The 15854-nt window shown below is 39.3% G+C and overlaps 1 protein-coding gene across 1 annotated transcript in view; it reads left to right on the top strand.

Moving 5' to 3' along the window:
* Nucleotides 1–3687: 3687 nt before the first annotated feature.
* The window catches only part of lpar2b (lysophosphatidic acid receptor 2b), a 46835-nt gene continuing 34668 nt past the window's right edge, over nt 3688–15854 (top strand). The window contains exon 1 of the mRNA XM_061983822.2: nt 3688–4021. The gene's annotated coding sequence lies outside the window, so the exon portion shown is untranslated. The remainder of the gene's footprint in view (nt 4022–15854) is intronic.

Raw genomic sequence — 15854 nt, 5'->3', positions numbered from 1 at the left:
AACTAGGAGACAAGCTTGTCTCTGCGTTAAATTCCATCTCACCTGTTGCCATAGGGACAGCCCAGGCAGCTGTACAGGAAACACACGTGGAAAGTATGATGTCTGCGTCGTTCACCACATAAGCGAAGTATACAGTGCAGGGGTGGGAGAATAAACACAATCATCGCATCTGTTACATCTCACACTAACCGCAGCGCATTGAGCTGGCGTAAACAGGAAGTTGTAACTGCTTTTTGTCCCTGGCTTGTGGTGGTATTTCCTCCCTGTGTTGACCCTGCCTTTGTCATCATGAGACAAACTGTTCAAATAAATGAAAACTGCTTAAGTTAAATGGAAGCTTTATGTAATGTGGTGCCCCTAATATATTCAATGCTTATTAACATTTTCCTATTAATTGTAACCAGACTTTTTTTTGCATTAAATAATTGTCTGAAACAATATACCACATTATTTATCTATATTTTGTCACACAATATATTTTTTTATGCAATATCCTTAAGTGTATACAGTCTACTACTGACATTTCTAAAATAAATCAAAACACTATTCTACTTTGTAAAGCAGTTTTTGTATTTAATTTTCATACTTTCATTGGACCTCAAATTCATCTATATATATATATATATATATATATATATATATATATATATATATATATATATATATATATATATATATATATATATATATATATATATATATATATATTCCACACATACCACATATACATACTACATCTAACCAGCTCAGTGGCCTTGTGGTTAGAGCGTCCGCCCTGAGACTGGGGGGTTGTGAGTTCAAACCCCGGCCAAGTCATACCAAAGACTACAAAAAATGCACTCAGCATCAAGGGTTGGAATTGGGGGATAAATCACCAAATGTTTCTCGAGCGCGGCGCACGCTCACTGCTCCCCTCACCTCCCAGGGGGTGAAAATGGGGATGGGTCAAATGTCACCACACCCAGTGTGTGTATGACAATCTTTGGTACTTTAACTTTAATATATATATGTATATATACATACATATATGTATGTATACATACATATATGTATATATGTATACATTAAATAAATGATAAATGGGTTGTACTTGTATAGCGCTTTTCTACCTTCAAGGTACTCAAAGCGCTTTGACACTACTTCCACATTTACCCATTCACACACTGATGGAGGGAGCTGCCATGCAAGGCGCTAACCAGCACCCATCAGGAGCAAGGGTGAAGTGTCTTGCTCAGGACACAACGGACATGACGAGGTTGGTACTAGGTGGGGATTGAACCAGGGACCCTCGGGTTGCGCACGGCCACTGCGCCAGGTGTAACGGTACACAAAAATTTCGGTTCGGTACGTACCTCAGTTTAGAGGTCACGGTTCGGTTCATTTTCAGTACAGTAAGAAAACAACAAAATATACATTTTTGGGTTATTTATTTAACAAATTTGCAAAATCTTCCACCAAAAATATTTTTCTTAGTGGAATATTTGATGTGAAATAATAGGAACCTTGGATAGGTCAATAATTCATAATAACATTGATTTTGATTCAATATTATGTTTTGAGCAATGACAGTTTGAAAAAAAAAAAAACAGCTTTGTTTTATTAGTCAACATTGCAACTTTTTCTAAATCACATTTAACCTTTAAGCTTTTTTATTTCACTTTTGTTATGTTTTTGTTTATTTTAATAGTATTTTTAGAATGTACCGTGGGCCTTTAAAACATTAGCTGTGGGCCGCAAATGGCCTCCGGGGCACACTTTTGACACCCCTGCTATAGATAATAAAAAAATAAGTCTGATAAATCTATGGATAAAAAGCAGAGCCTGGCGACGCATGCGCGTTTATCATAACTCTCTTGCTCTCTCTGTCTCTGCCCCTCCCTCACGAACGCTGCTGCGCGCACAATTTGTTTTGTTTTTAACCCCTTCTTAACCCTGAACGTACATTGAAAATACACGTAATCCTAACCCAAAAGGCCGGACATTGGAGGCATTTAAGAAACTCCGTCCTGACAGCTACGCAAAAGAGAACATGTCCGGTGAAAAGAGGACGTATGGTCAGTCTATCGTAGCCCGTTAGCTGCTAGCATGCCGTGTGTTGTGCCTCGGTGTGCATTGTTTACACAACGTGCGTTACGCTACTTAATATGTCCGTGTGGAAACTCGTTCTGTACACCTCCGAACCGAACCGGAACCCCCGTACTGAAACGGTTCAATACAAATACACGTACCGCTACACCCCTAGTAAACATACATATATGTATATATGTATACATACATATATGTATATATGTATACATACATATATGTATATATATGTCTATCTGTGTTGGCCCTGCGATGAGCTGGCGACTTTTACAGGGTGTACCCCGCCTTTTGCCCGATTGTAGCTGAGATAGGCTCCAGCGACCCCCGCAACCCCAAAAGGGACAAGCGGTAGAAAATGGATGGATGGATGGATATATATATATATATATATATATATATATATATATATATATATATATATATATATATATATACTGTATATATATGTATGTATGTATATATATATATGTATATATATATATATATATGTATATATATATATATATATATATATATATATATATATATATATATATATATATATATATAGGGCCAACACAGATAGACAGACAACATTCACACGGAGGAGACTTGTCAAGGGTGTACACCGCCTTCCGCCCGATTGTAGCTGAGATAGGCTCCAGCGCCACCCGCAACCCCAAAGGGAATACGCTGTACAAAATGGATGGATGGATGGATATATATATATATATATAAACGTTCAGCAAAGTTAATATCCCATATGATTTGTGGCTTTATTATTTTGTAAAACGGATCAAACTCGCCACAAAATTAACTACAACAAGATTAATTTTTCTAAAATTGTTTTAAAGATTGAAAGTTGCCATCAATCCCACGTGGGTGCTCGGGCCCCGAATGACCCACGAGATCGGCGCCTATGTATATATATATATAAATATATATATATATATATATATATAGATATATATATATATATATATATATATATATATATATATATATATATATATGTCTTAATAAGGTTATCCAAAAAATAGTGCTCGATACCGTAGTAGGGCGCAATATATGTATGTGTGGGAAACATTTTTCAAATCTCCTGATGATTGAGGGTACCCCCCCTCATGAAACAGGCCTGTAGAGATGAAATAGTCTTGTGATTTTTTTCCCCACACATACATATATATATATATATATATATATATATATATATATATATATATATGTATATATATATATATATATATATATATGTCACAAAAACAACTGTAGACAAGAAGTAGCACACAAACAAACGGTTGAATGGATGATGAACCTTTAACCCCCATAGCAGATGTTGCAATAATACCCCATTGAAGACCATGTACTAAACACAAAAAATACCCTAAAAACGACAGTTTGGAAGGAATATAAATAATTTCAGAATTATTAATTATTAATGTATTATTTTTTTACATGTCTGGAGCTCACAGTTTTGACCTCGTGGTCGCGCATTAGTGATTCACCTTTTACGGTTCTAACTGTCAATCAAGCCATCCTCGCTCTGCAATTGGCTGGCGGGGTCGCAACTCTTGAGCCAATAGAGACAAGCATGGGCGGGACCAAGAGCACCGGCCAAGGAGCTGTCGCACCGCGCCCTTTCGGCTCAACCCAGCCAGAGACAGCCGAACTCCGCCGACAGGTAACGACAAAGAACACTCCAAAAAGTCCCGGAAGAAGTCAGCGGTTCGCCTGAGGACATTGCGGCTTTGTTCCAAGTTGTGTGCTGGAACGGAGCCTCGCTGAAATCCCAACTTTCTTTTGTTTGTGCCTCTTTTTTTTTTTTTGGGTTTGTTTTCCGGATTGTTCACCTTTTGGGCGTCTTCGCGGGAGGTGACCTCAGGTACCACACTTGCTCTGCTAGCTCGACGCTTTCTGTGGATTTACTACACAAACCAGCTCAAATTGTCCACAGAAGGTGAGTACATTATTTTTTTTCTTAAGTGTGGTTCTTTAGGAGCATAATTGGGTGAAATTTGCGCTATTTTTTTTTAACCTTTAAGATCTCTTCAGCTAAATAGTTCAAGTAGCAATATTATCACAACGCTAAGAACCTGACATCTTCCTTTTGTTTTTGTTTTTGTGTGAATTTTCAATGCAAGACTCGGTTATATCTTCAAACTTCACTCAATGACATTCATGCCAAAAAATTGTACTTGAACATTAGTCAAATATCTTATATAGGACAGGTTAGGGATGCCGATAAATGCGTTAAAATGTAATATCGGAAATTATCGGTATCGTTTTATTAATTATCGGTATCGTTTTTTTAATTTTTTTGTTTTTTTTATGAAATCAACATAAAAAACACAAGATACACTTACAATTAGTGCACCAACCCAAAAAACATCCCTCACCCATTTACACTCATTCACACAAAAGGGTTGTTTCTTTCTGTTATTAATATTCTGGTTCCTACATTATATATCAATATATATCAATACAGTCTGCAAGGGATACAGTTGCTGATCCACTAATAGTACTAACCTTTAACAGTTAATTTTACTAATTTTCATTAGTTACTAGTTTCTATGTAACTGTTTTTATATTGTTTTACTTTCTTTTTTTTATTCAAGAAAATGTTTTTAATTTATTTATCTTATTTTATTAATTTTTAAAAAAAGTACCTTATCTTCACCATACCTGGTTGTCCAAATTAGGCATAATAATGTGTTAATTCCACGACTGCATATATTGGTTGATATCGGTATCGGTTGATATCGGTTTCGGTAATTAAAGAGTTGGACAATATCGGAATATCGGATATCGGCAAAAAGCCATTATCGGACATCCCCAGACAGGATGCTTTTGCTGTTTTTAAGGACCTGCTGCAAAGACGCTAGTTAAACAAAGATCGTCTAAATTGATTACAGAAGCGCTCGGCTGTTTCAAGGACTAATACTACAAAAACACCTGTCAGTTATCTTATTGATGGAAATGTTCTGTTGTTTTTAAGGACCTGAAAAAGGTCTATTTAAAGAATCTCTCTTGACAGTAAGCAGGTGAACTCTGCTGTTTTCAAAGACAGACTGCAAAACTGGTAGTCAAAGATCAATCAATCAAAGTTTATTTATATAGCCCTGAATTACGAGTGTCTCAAAGGGCTGTACAAGCCACAACGACATCCTCCAAAATTTAAGCTCATTTTTATACTTAGTAAACCACATCAGGGCAAGAAAAAAACTCAACCCAATGGGATACAATGAGAAACCTTGGAGGGGACTGCAGATGTGGGGAGCCCCCTGGGCGACCGGTGCAATGGACGTCAAGTGGATCTAGTTAATAGTGTGAGAGTCCAGTCCATAGTGGGGCCAGCAGGGGGTCATCTTGAGTGGAGACAAGTCAGCAGCGCAGAGACGTCATCAACTGATGCACAGATGAGTGGTCCACCCCGGGTCCCGACTTTGAACAGCTAGCGCGTCATCTGTGGTTGTCAAACTTTTTTCCACCAAGCAGCACCTCAGAAAACACTTGGCTCTCCAAGTACCACAATAATGGCCAGCATTAAAATACAGTAGTCTAGTAAGTCTAAGTATTCATTAAAAAAGAGGCAGAGGTAGTATTTAACAAGTATATTAAATAGTTTTGGCCACTGTAACGTTACACCCAGTTTGAACAGTAACACTGTGTTTGAATATTTAGTTGATTCTTTGGCGTACCACGAGATGGAGGGGCTCCATCTAGTACTACAATGTGAGAATCACTGCTGTATAGGACTGAAGTGCTCTGCTGTTTTTCAGAATCGGCTGCAAAAAAGAAAATTAAATATATAAAAAGAGTGCTTTGATGTTTTTAATGACTGATTGCAAAAACGCTAGTCAAAGGTCCTCTAAATAAGGAGTGCACTGCAAAAAAACAAAAAAAACAACGCCTTGCAAGTTCCTCTGACAGGTGCACGCATCATTTTTTAAGGGCCGATCACGAAACCATCCGTCAAAGATCTTCTACTGTATATGACGGGTGCTCTGTTTTTTAAAGACTGGCTGCAAAAACGCCAGTCATAGATGTACTATCTGACAAGATCACTCTGTCTGCTATTTTTCATGACTGACTGCAAAAATGTGAGTCAAAGATTCTCTGTGACAGGAGGGCTCTGCTGTTTGTAAGAATTCACTGCAAAACTGCTAGTCAAAGATCCTCTATAGTACATGACTACTCAGCTGTTTTAAGGACCTACTTTGCTGTGATAGAAGTGTTTTGCTGTTTTAAATGGTTAACTCAAAAACACTGGTCAAAGATCCTCTATATGACAGGGGGGCTCTGTTGTTTTTAACAATTTGACAGAGAGCACTCTGCTGTTTTTAGGAATCTGCTAAAAAAATAATGCTAGTCTCATCCAACTGTCTATATCAATGTCATTTGTTTCATCATATTTCATAGGTCAGGAGAAAACACAGAGGCTATTTCAACCCTACAAGCCTGTTTCGCAGGTTTTTCCTGACCTAATGCATATTCCGCTCTACCCCGGTATTGAGCAGGAGGAGCTCTTGTAATCTGTAACCTGTTTTGAAAAGGATTTATAATTTTTACACCAAATAATATATTGCCAAAATTTAATAAATCAAGAATCACTTTGACCGAAAGGACAAGATCACGGGTACTGGCGGCCGAAATGAGTTTCCTCCGCCGGGTGGCGGGGCTCTCCCTTAGAGATAGGGTGAGAAGCTCTGCCATCCGGGTGGAGCGCAAAGTAAAGCCGCTGCTCCTCCACATCGAGAGGAGCCAGATGAGGTGGTTCGGGCATCTGGTCAGGATGCTACCCGAACGCCTCCCTCGGGAGGTGTTTAGGGCACGTCCAACCGGTAGGAGGCCACGGGGAAGACCCAGGACACGTTGGGAAGACTTTGTCTCCCGGCTGGCCTGGGAACGCCTCGGGATCCCCCGGGAGGAGCTGGACAAAGTGGCTGGGGAGAGGAGAGTCTGGGCTTCCCTGCTTAGGCTGCTGTCCCCGCGACCCGACCTCGGATAAGCGGAAGAAGATGGATGGATGGAAGAATCACTTTGAATCGAGAATCGATTTTGAAATGAATCTTAATTAAATCGTGCGTCATCGTAAGATTCTCATCGTTAGTAGTTGAGGAGGTAAACATTGTGTTCTTCTTAAAGGAGAACATTATCACCAGACCTATGTAAGCGTCAATATATACCTTGATGTTGCAGAAAAAAGACCATATATTTTTTTAACCGATTTCCGAACTCTAAATGGGTGAATTTTGGCGAATTAAACGCCTTTCTATTATTCGCTCTCGGAGCGAAGACGTCACGTTGTGACGTCACATCGGGAAGCAATCCGCCATTTTCTCAAACACATTACAAACACCGAGTCAAATCAGCACTGTTATTTTCCGTTTTTTCGACTGTTTTCCGTACCTTGGAGACATCATGCCTCGTCGGTGTGTTGTCGGAGGGTGTAACAACACGAACAGGGACGGATTCAAGTTGCACCAGTGGCCCAAAGATGCGGAAGTGGCAAGAAATTGGACGTTTGTTCCGCACACTTTACCGACGAAAGCTATGCTACGACAGAGATGGCAAGAATGTGTGGATATCCTGCGACACTCAAAGCAGATGCATTTCCAACGATAAAGTCAAAGAAATCTGCCGCCAGACCCCCATTGAATCTGCCGGAGTGTGTGAGCAATTCAGAGACAAAGGGCCTCGGTAGCACGGCAAGCAATGGCGGCAGTTTGTTACCGCAGACGAGCGAGCTAAACCCCCTGGATGTCTTGGCTCACACCGCCCCTTATGCCACCGAAGATGATCAAGAGAAGAATATCGACCCTAGCTTCCCTGGCCTGCTGACATCAACTCCAAAACTGGACAGATCAGCTTTCAGGAAAAGAGAGCGGATGAGGGTATGTCTACAGAATATATTAATTGATGAAAATTGGGCTGTCTGCACTCTCAAAGTGCATGTTGTTGCCAAATGTATTTCATATGCTGTAAACCTAGTTCATAGTTGTTAGTTTCCTTTAATGCCAAACAAACACATACCAATCGTTGGTTAGAAGGCGATCGCCAAATTCGTCCTCGCTTTCTCCCGTGTTGCTGGCTGTCGTGTCGTTTTCGTTGGTTTCGCTTGCATCCGGTTCAAACCGATATGGCTCAATAGCTTCAGTTTCTTCTTCAATTTCGTTTTCGCTACCTGCCTCCACACTACAACCATCCGTTTCAATACATGCGTAACCTGTTGAATCGCTTAAGTCGCTGAAATCCGAGTCTGAATCCGAGCTAATGTCGCTATAGCTTGCTGTTCTATGCGCCATGTTTGTTTGTGTTGGCATCACTATGTGACGTCACAGGAAAATGGACGGGTGTTTATAACGATGGTTAGAATCAGGCACTTTGAAGCTTTTTTTAGGGATATTGCATGATGGGTAAAATTTTGAAAAAAACTTTGAAAAATAAAATAAGCCACTGGGAACTGATTTTTAATGGTTTTAACCCTTCTGAAATTGTGATAATGTTCCCCTTTAACTGTGTAGTTCAGGGGTAGGGAACCTATGGCTCTAGAACCAGATGTGGCTCTTTTGATGACTGCAACTGGCTCTCAAATAAATCCTAGCTGACATTGCTTAACACGATAAGTAATGAATAATTCCGCTGGTCATCACAGTGTTAAAAATAACCACGTATCAACCAGACTACAAAGCCATCAGAAAAAACATGCAGCATTAATGGTAAGAAGTATTTTATTTATTATTGGTTACCTTCAGAATAACAATGTTATTAAAAAGAAAAAAGAGACTTATTATACTCTAAAAATGTTGGTCTTACTTAAAAGTGCACGCATTTAGTTGTATTCAGAGTTAAAGAATATTATATGGCTCTCACGGAAATACATTTTAAAATATTTGTCTTTCATGGCCCTCTCAGCCAAAAAGGTTCCCGACCCCTGGTGTAGTTCCTTCCTTCGTAGGTGGGTAACGGTATTCATAACTTGATTATTTTTGGTACCAAACCATGGGTAGAGAGACCCGAGTTGTCACGCGGTACACATCAAGTACAGACAGGAAGTTTGACTGCCTTGCGTTATAGCAGGGGTGTCAAACTCATTTTAGATCGGGGGCCACATAGAGAAAAATCTACTCCCAAGTGGGCCATACTAGTAAAATCACAGCACGATAACTTAAAAAAAAAAAAGGCAACTTCAGATTGTTGTCTTTGTTTCAAAATAGAACAAGCACATTCTGAAAATGTACAAATCATAATGTTGTTGGGCTTTTTTTTTTTACACTTACATGTTGTGGTTAATAGTATTCTATCTTTATTTGTCGTTATTTATACTTTCTGAATAAATTATGTGATAATGTTCAACAGTCAACTCATTGGTGTTAGATTTCAATATATCAAGATAAAAAAATAATATCAAAATCAAATTACAGGATGTTATTTATGTAATTTGGTGCACTAACATCATGTGGTTTATTTTATTTTTTTACATATGTAGCATAATCTACAAAGATACAAAAGATTGCTATTGCGACATCTAGTGGACACATTTAAAACAGCGGTTTCTTTCATTAAAAAATTTCAGCTCATTTTTATACTGAGCAAACTCATACCGCGGGCTGGATAAAACCTGTTGGCGGACCTGATCCGGCCCGCAGGCCGTGCGTTTGACACCCCTGCGTAATAGTAACACATCTACAGTAATTTGTGAACTGGAGATATTCAACTGGCGGCCCAGGAATGACACCATACTGGCCAGCGAGTTCAGTTCTGAAACTTGGGAGACAAACATTTTTACAGCAAATTCCTAAAAACACTAGAGTGCTCCCATTGCATAGAGGAACTTGGACCACTGTTAACACATTGGCAGATCATTCCATTGACATTTTAACCTTGGTAGCAAACAAAAAACACAGCGGTCCAAACTTGTGATTTACAAAACTCTGGTTTTCCTCAAGTCCTGTCTTTAAAAAAAAAAATTAATAATGTGATTTATTATCACATTGTTATCATAATGTGATAATACCTATGGTGTTGCTGTATCTTGTTGAATTTAGATACAGTCGGTTGTCATTCGTTCAACTTATTTAGTTATACTAGTGGTGTTTCTCAATGTTCCTTTTTAGGACCTCTCTTTTTCAATATGTGGGCTATTCAACTTGTGGCCCGTGAGTTAATAAAAAAAAAAAAAAAAAGTAGTGAGAGACTCACATTTCTGCAACAGATTCTATTCACATTCTAACTAATGGATAGATACATAGTCATAAATAGACCAAAATCAAATGTATACTGTAGAGGGCGCCGGTTCTCCGGAATATACAAAATAAGACTGATAGTGAAGGGAGAACCCCGCCCCCCGGTCCTTAGCTTTCTGGAAATGTGGCCCCCAAAACAATTAATTTGAATATGTCTGCTGTAAACAAATACTGTGCAGCCAAGGAGAGGCCAGAACTTGAAAACCCCTTTCCATCCCTAACTCTTTTTAGGGGTCCAAAAATGGTAGACATTTCACAATTAAAACCCCCCAAAAAGGTGATGAAATAAATCTGTACCGCTTGTCAGTGACACAAACTCTGCTCATTATATTTACTTGTAACATATGACTTGCTTTACTTGACACAAGTTTAATGGCTTCACGGGAAAGTAGTTGTCGCTGATTTAGGAAAAAGAGGTAAAGCTCGACCTTTTGTTTTGAAGGTCAAAGTGGCCTGTCTTTAAGAAACAGAAAAAGTTCCAAATCAGTCAACCGCACTGGGTTTCCATCCCACCTGTTCGTGACGTGTCTGTGCATAAATGTTCCCTGCAGACGCTACTGCTTGTACTGTGTATGTGCCTCCTGCTCGCCTCTTCATTCCACACAGAAACCCGACCAAGAGATGAGCAGAACTTTCCTTTTTAAGATAGTTGAGCGTTTCTCTCTCCGGTTCTCGTGAAGTGTAAATCTTCCCTGCTGCTAAGAATCGCTGGCTTAAGAAAATAAAAAAAATTGTGTTTTGTTTTTCCCTTTTCTTCTAAGGAAGAGGAGTCTCGGGTGTGGCCGCCGTGCAAATGAGGGGTTCGCTTTGGAACTGCTGTTTACTGACGGCACTCCTTCACGCACAAATGAGTGCAAGCGACGCATAAAAACGCTTAGTTGTGTGTAGAGTGCGATCATGGCGGCCAGTATTTTCTTTCTCAGTGGAGGGATATTCCAATTTAAAATGTTTGTGCTTTTGTCAGAGAATTGGCTCAAAGTGCTAGCAAAAGCTGTGTTCCCACCAAGCAATACCGCTCAGTCAATGGTCATTGGTACGGTCTTTGGTATTATTTGGTATAAAAGTTATGATAAAACCGGTTACAGGTTACAAAAGCTCTCATTTGATGTATACACGCAGTGAGTAAGCGCTGATATTGGCCTAAAAACATTATATACATAGATGTGTGTGTGTGTGTGTATATATATATATATATATATATATATATATATATATATATAAATGTTTATATATGTATATTTACATTATGTATGTATACAGTATGTATATATGTATATAATATATGATTGGAGCACATACTTGTTGGTCACAACAAACATTTATGAAGTTTGGTTCTTTTATGAATTTATTATGGGTCTACTGAAAATGTGACCAAATCTGTTGGGTCAAAAGTATACATACAGCAATGTTAATATTTGGTTACATGTCCCTTGGCAAGTTTCACCGCAATAAGGCGCTTTTGGTAGCCATCCGCAAGCTTCTGGCAAGCTTTTTTGACCACTCCTCTTACCAAAATTGGCGCAGTTCAGCTAAATTTGTTGGTTTTCTGACATGGACTTGTTTTTCTTCAGCCTTGTCCACACGTTTAAATCAGGACTTTGGGAAGGCCATTCTAAAACCTTAATTCTAGCCTGATTTAGCCATTCCTTTACCACTTTTGACGTGTGTTTGGGGTCATTGTCCTGTTGGAACACCCAACTGCGCCCAAGACCCAACATCCGGGCTGATGATTTTAGGTTGTCTTGAAGAATATGGAGGTAATCCTCCTTTTTCATTGTCCCATTTACTCTCTGTAAAGCACCAGTTCCTTTGGCAGCAAAACAGGCTCAGGGCATAATACTACCACCACCATGCTTGACGGTAGGCATGGTGTTCCTATGATTTAAGGCCTCACCTTTTCTCCTCCAAACATATTACTGGGTATTGTGGCTACATTTTTGTTTCATCTGACATCACATGGACAAAGATAAGACCTTCTGGAGGAAAGTTCTGTGGTCAGATGAAACAAAAATTGAGCTGTTTGGCCACAATACCCAGCAATATGTTTGGAGGAGAATAGGTGAGGTGGCGACTTGTCCAGGGTATACCCCTCCTTCTGCCCAAATGCAACCGGGATAGACTCCAGCACCCCCGCGGCTCCGAGAGAGACAAGCGGTAAAATATGGATGGATGGAAGGATGGATTAATCGTTACAGCCCTACCTTTACCTTTTATTGAAGACTTTTGTTGATGAAAACAGTGATGAGCGGAGAGGGAAGAGCCACACTAATGCCACCTTCATAGTTTTTGTACGAGTTCTTTTTAAAAATTAAATAGTGTGTCTCACCTTCTTTATCAAAGTGCTTACACTCACAACATTCTTTGGCCACATGGTGGCTAATTTTGCCGTCGTACTCGACCAATAAAAAAGGTTGAAATTCGAATTCTACAAAAGTGGGTCGTTTCAAGTGTAACAGTTTACTACCTTTAAAGATGGTAGTGTGTACTGTGGTCCGAGTACTGGTGAATATAAGCAAGCTTCATCTATTGATATTATTATTAGAAATATGAGCACCATGGTAAAATACAGGTTGGCAAGTCAGTCAGAAGATCTAGGTGCGAATCTCTGTTAGAACGTATTTTCCATGTCTTTCTTGTGCCGGCATCCCAAAAACATGCATGTTAGGTTATTTGGACACTAATTTGTCCATGATGTCTATACAGTATGTGTCATGTGATTGACTGATGTGTGTGTGACTGTGTGTACATGCCACTTAGACAGGATGTGAAATCAAAGGTCAACTGTAGCGCAACAGGACATGATAGACTACTCGCTTCTGACAATGACGAATGTTTCCTGCCACCTGCGTGAAGCCTTGTTCTATTTCTGTGTGCAGTTCAGGTGCTTATTCGTGCAACACAAACCAAAACTGTAAAACAAAAAACATGTTCACCCACAAAGCACTTGAAACGCTACACTGCTGCGAGGAGAGTGGATGCACAGACTGTTGAGTCGATTTAAGCGAAGTGAAGTAAATTCTGTTTATTTAGAACTTTTTGTCTCGTGACTCAAAGTGCTTTACATTGAGAAACCCATGTTCTACATTTAAGCTGCATTTCTACCAGTGTCAGTGGCACTGGCAGAAATGTGGTTAAAGTGTCTTGCCCAGGGACACAACAGCAGTGACTTAGGCCCCGTTTACACTGCACACCAAATCAAAAATGTTTGTCCTCAAGTGACACAGACCTGATTTTTTTTGCCAGTCTAAACGCTCCAAAATGCTTCAAATCTGATCTTTTCGCATCATATTCAGGCCACCTCAGGAGGTAGCCCAATTCCGTTTGGAATCTGATCTTTTCAAATGTTACTTCAGTCTAAACGCCATGCGACCTAAATGCGACCCGTATGTGACTTTTTCGTAATTTTTTTGGGCGAGCTACGTCACTCGTGTGCGCCGCCGGGAAAGACACAGTCGCCAGTGGAAGTGGATATTTCATCACAACATCCAAAGTCTATCTAAGGCGACCAAATCTTCGGTGCATCACTTGTCAATTGTGCGCAAATAATAGGCTATATGTAATATATGAATACCGTATTTTTCGGACTATAAGTCACAGTTTTTTTCATAGTTTGGCCGGGTGCGACTTATACTTTGGAGCGACTTATGTGTGAAATTATTAACACATTACCGTAAAACATCAAATAATATTATTTAGCTCATTCACGTAAGAGACTAGACGTATAAGATTTCATGGGATTTAGCGATTAGGAGTGACAGATTGTTTGGTAAACGTATAGCATGTTCTATATGTTATAGTTATTTGAATGACTCTTACCATAACATACCAAGCACGTTCTCAGTTGGTTATTTATGCGTCATATAACGTACACTTATTCAGCCTGTTGTTCACTATTCTTTGTTTATTTAAAATTGCCTTTCAAATGTCTATTCTTGGTGTTGGGTTTCTATCAAATAAATTTCCCCCAAAAAATGCGACTTATACGCCAGTGCGACTTGTATATGTTTTTTCCTTCTTTATTATGTATTTTCGGCCGGTGCGACTTATACTCCGGAGCGACTTATACTCTGAAAAATACGGTATATATATTTTGATTCTGAAGAAATAGTGATTGTTGGACCGTAATTGACGCTGTGTCGCATCTGCTTTCATGTGAGTTGAAAAATATAGCTCCCGTAGATCCACGTTGATATCCGTGTCTTCTCTACTTGGCCTGGTGGTTAGAGTGTACGCCCCGAGATCGGTAGGTCGCGAGTTCAAACCCCGGCCAAGTCATACCAAAGACCATAAAAATGGGACCCATTACCTCCCTGCTTGGCACTCCGCATCAAGGGTTGGAATTGGGGGTTAAATCACCAAAAATGATTCCCGGGCACGGCCACCACTGCTGCTCACTACTCACATCACCTCCCAGGGGGTGAACAAGGGGATGGGTCAAATGCAGAGGACACATTTCACCACACCTAGTGTGTGTGGGTGTGACACGCATTGGTACTTTAACTTTAACTTTACTTTAACTTTAAAAGATTAGAACCCTCCCAAATATATTACACTATAAACATACATTATAATACTTTATTTTCATGTTGAAAAACACTCATTTTTTAGGTATGCCGACTGTATCTATGGTGGCGACTTTTCTTTCGTAGTTGTAGCGACTTATTCCCAGTGAACTTTTCTGTTTTCACTTTAGCGCATGCAAGTGACACCGAGGCCACATTGGGGCCACATGCATGTTTACACTGGAGCCTGATAAAAGTCAAATCAGATAGAGGGGAAAAAAAAAAAATCAGATTTGGGCCACTTTGGCCTGCAGTGTAAACGTAGTCTTGGATAGCAGAAGCTAGATTCAAACCAGGAAACCTCATGTTTCTGGTCTGCCGGTCTACCATCTGAGCCACACCGCCCCAAGAAAAAAAAGTAAAGAAAACATCAGCTGAAAACATGTTGACATACATCCAGTTTGTCTTTTCTGCTGCCGTTGACACAAGGAAGTGACTAATATCTGTTGACACAACCATAAAGCTGGGCAGGGGTATTCATTTTTTAAAAGCATTTTAAAATTGTCATTGTTTCTCAAATTGGTAAAAAAAAATTAAAGAAAATGGCAACGCTACACAAAAGTGTGACACATTTGTTCCTGTTGTCAACCATTGCAAACAGAACTTTTGACTCCATATTTATCTTTACATAAACTAATGCAATCCTTTTACATCATTAATCAATTTGCACTACTGGCTTTCAAGTTATTTTGTTTAAAATGCAATTTCAATGTTGATCGTGTGCATTTATTAGAAAAAAAGAATGAAGGATATGGCAATTTATTTACACTTTTCCCCCTACAATACGCATTGAGGGAAAAAGTGTGTTTTATTTGATTAATTGAACAAACTACTCGATTAATGGGAAACCCCAATAATCGATAGCTGCAGCCCTATTTATTTGTCCCCCAGATGGCACTATTTTCCTTACTTAAAGCATGCAGCAAAGTGTACAAATTAACTTGTTTAGAGTGGAAAAAATATCAATGTGTAGTATTTTTAC

The sequence above is a fragment of the Nerophis lumbriciformis genome, linkage group LG25 (assembly GCF_033978685.3).
Source record: "Nerophis lumbriciformis linkage group LG25, RoL_Nlum_v2.1, whole genome shotgun sequence".
NCBI classification, from domain to species: domain Eukaryota; kingdom Metazoa; phylum Chordata; class Actinopteri; order Syngnathiformes; family Syngnathidae; genus Nerophis; species Nerophis lumbriciformis.
Note: the sequence above shows the minus strand (reverse complement) of the source record. Positions and strands in the feature narration are given on the sequence as shown.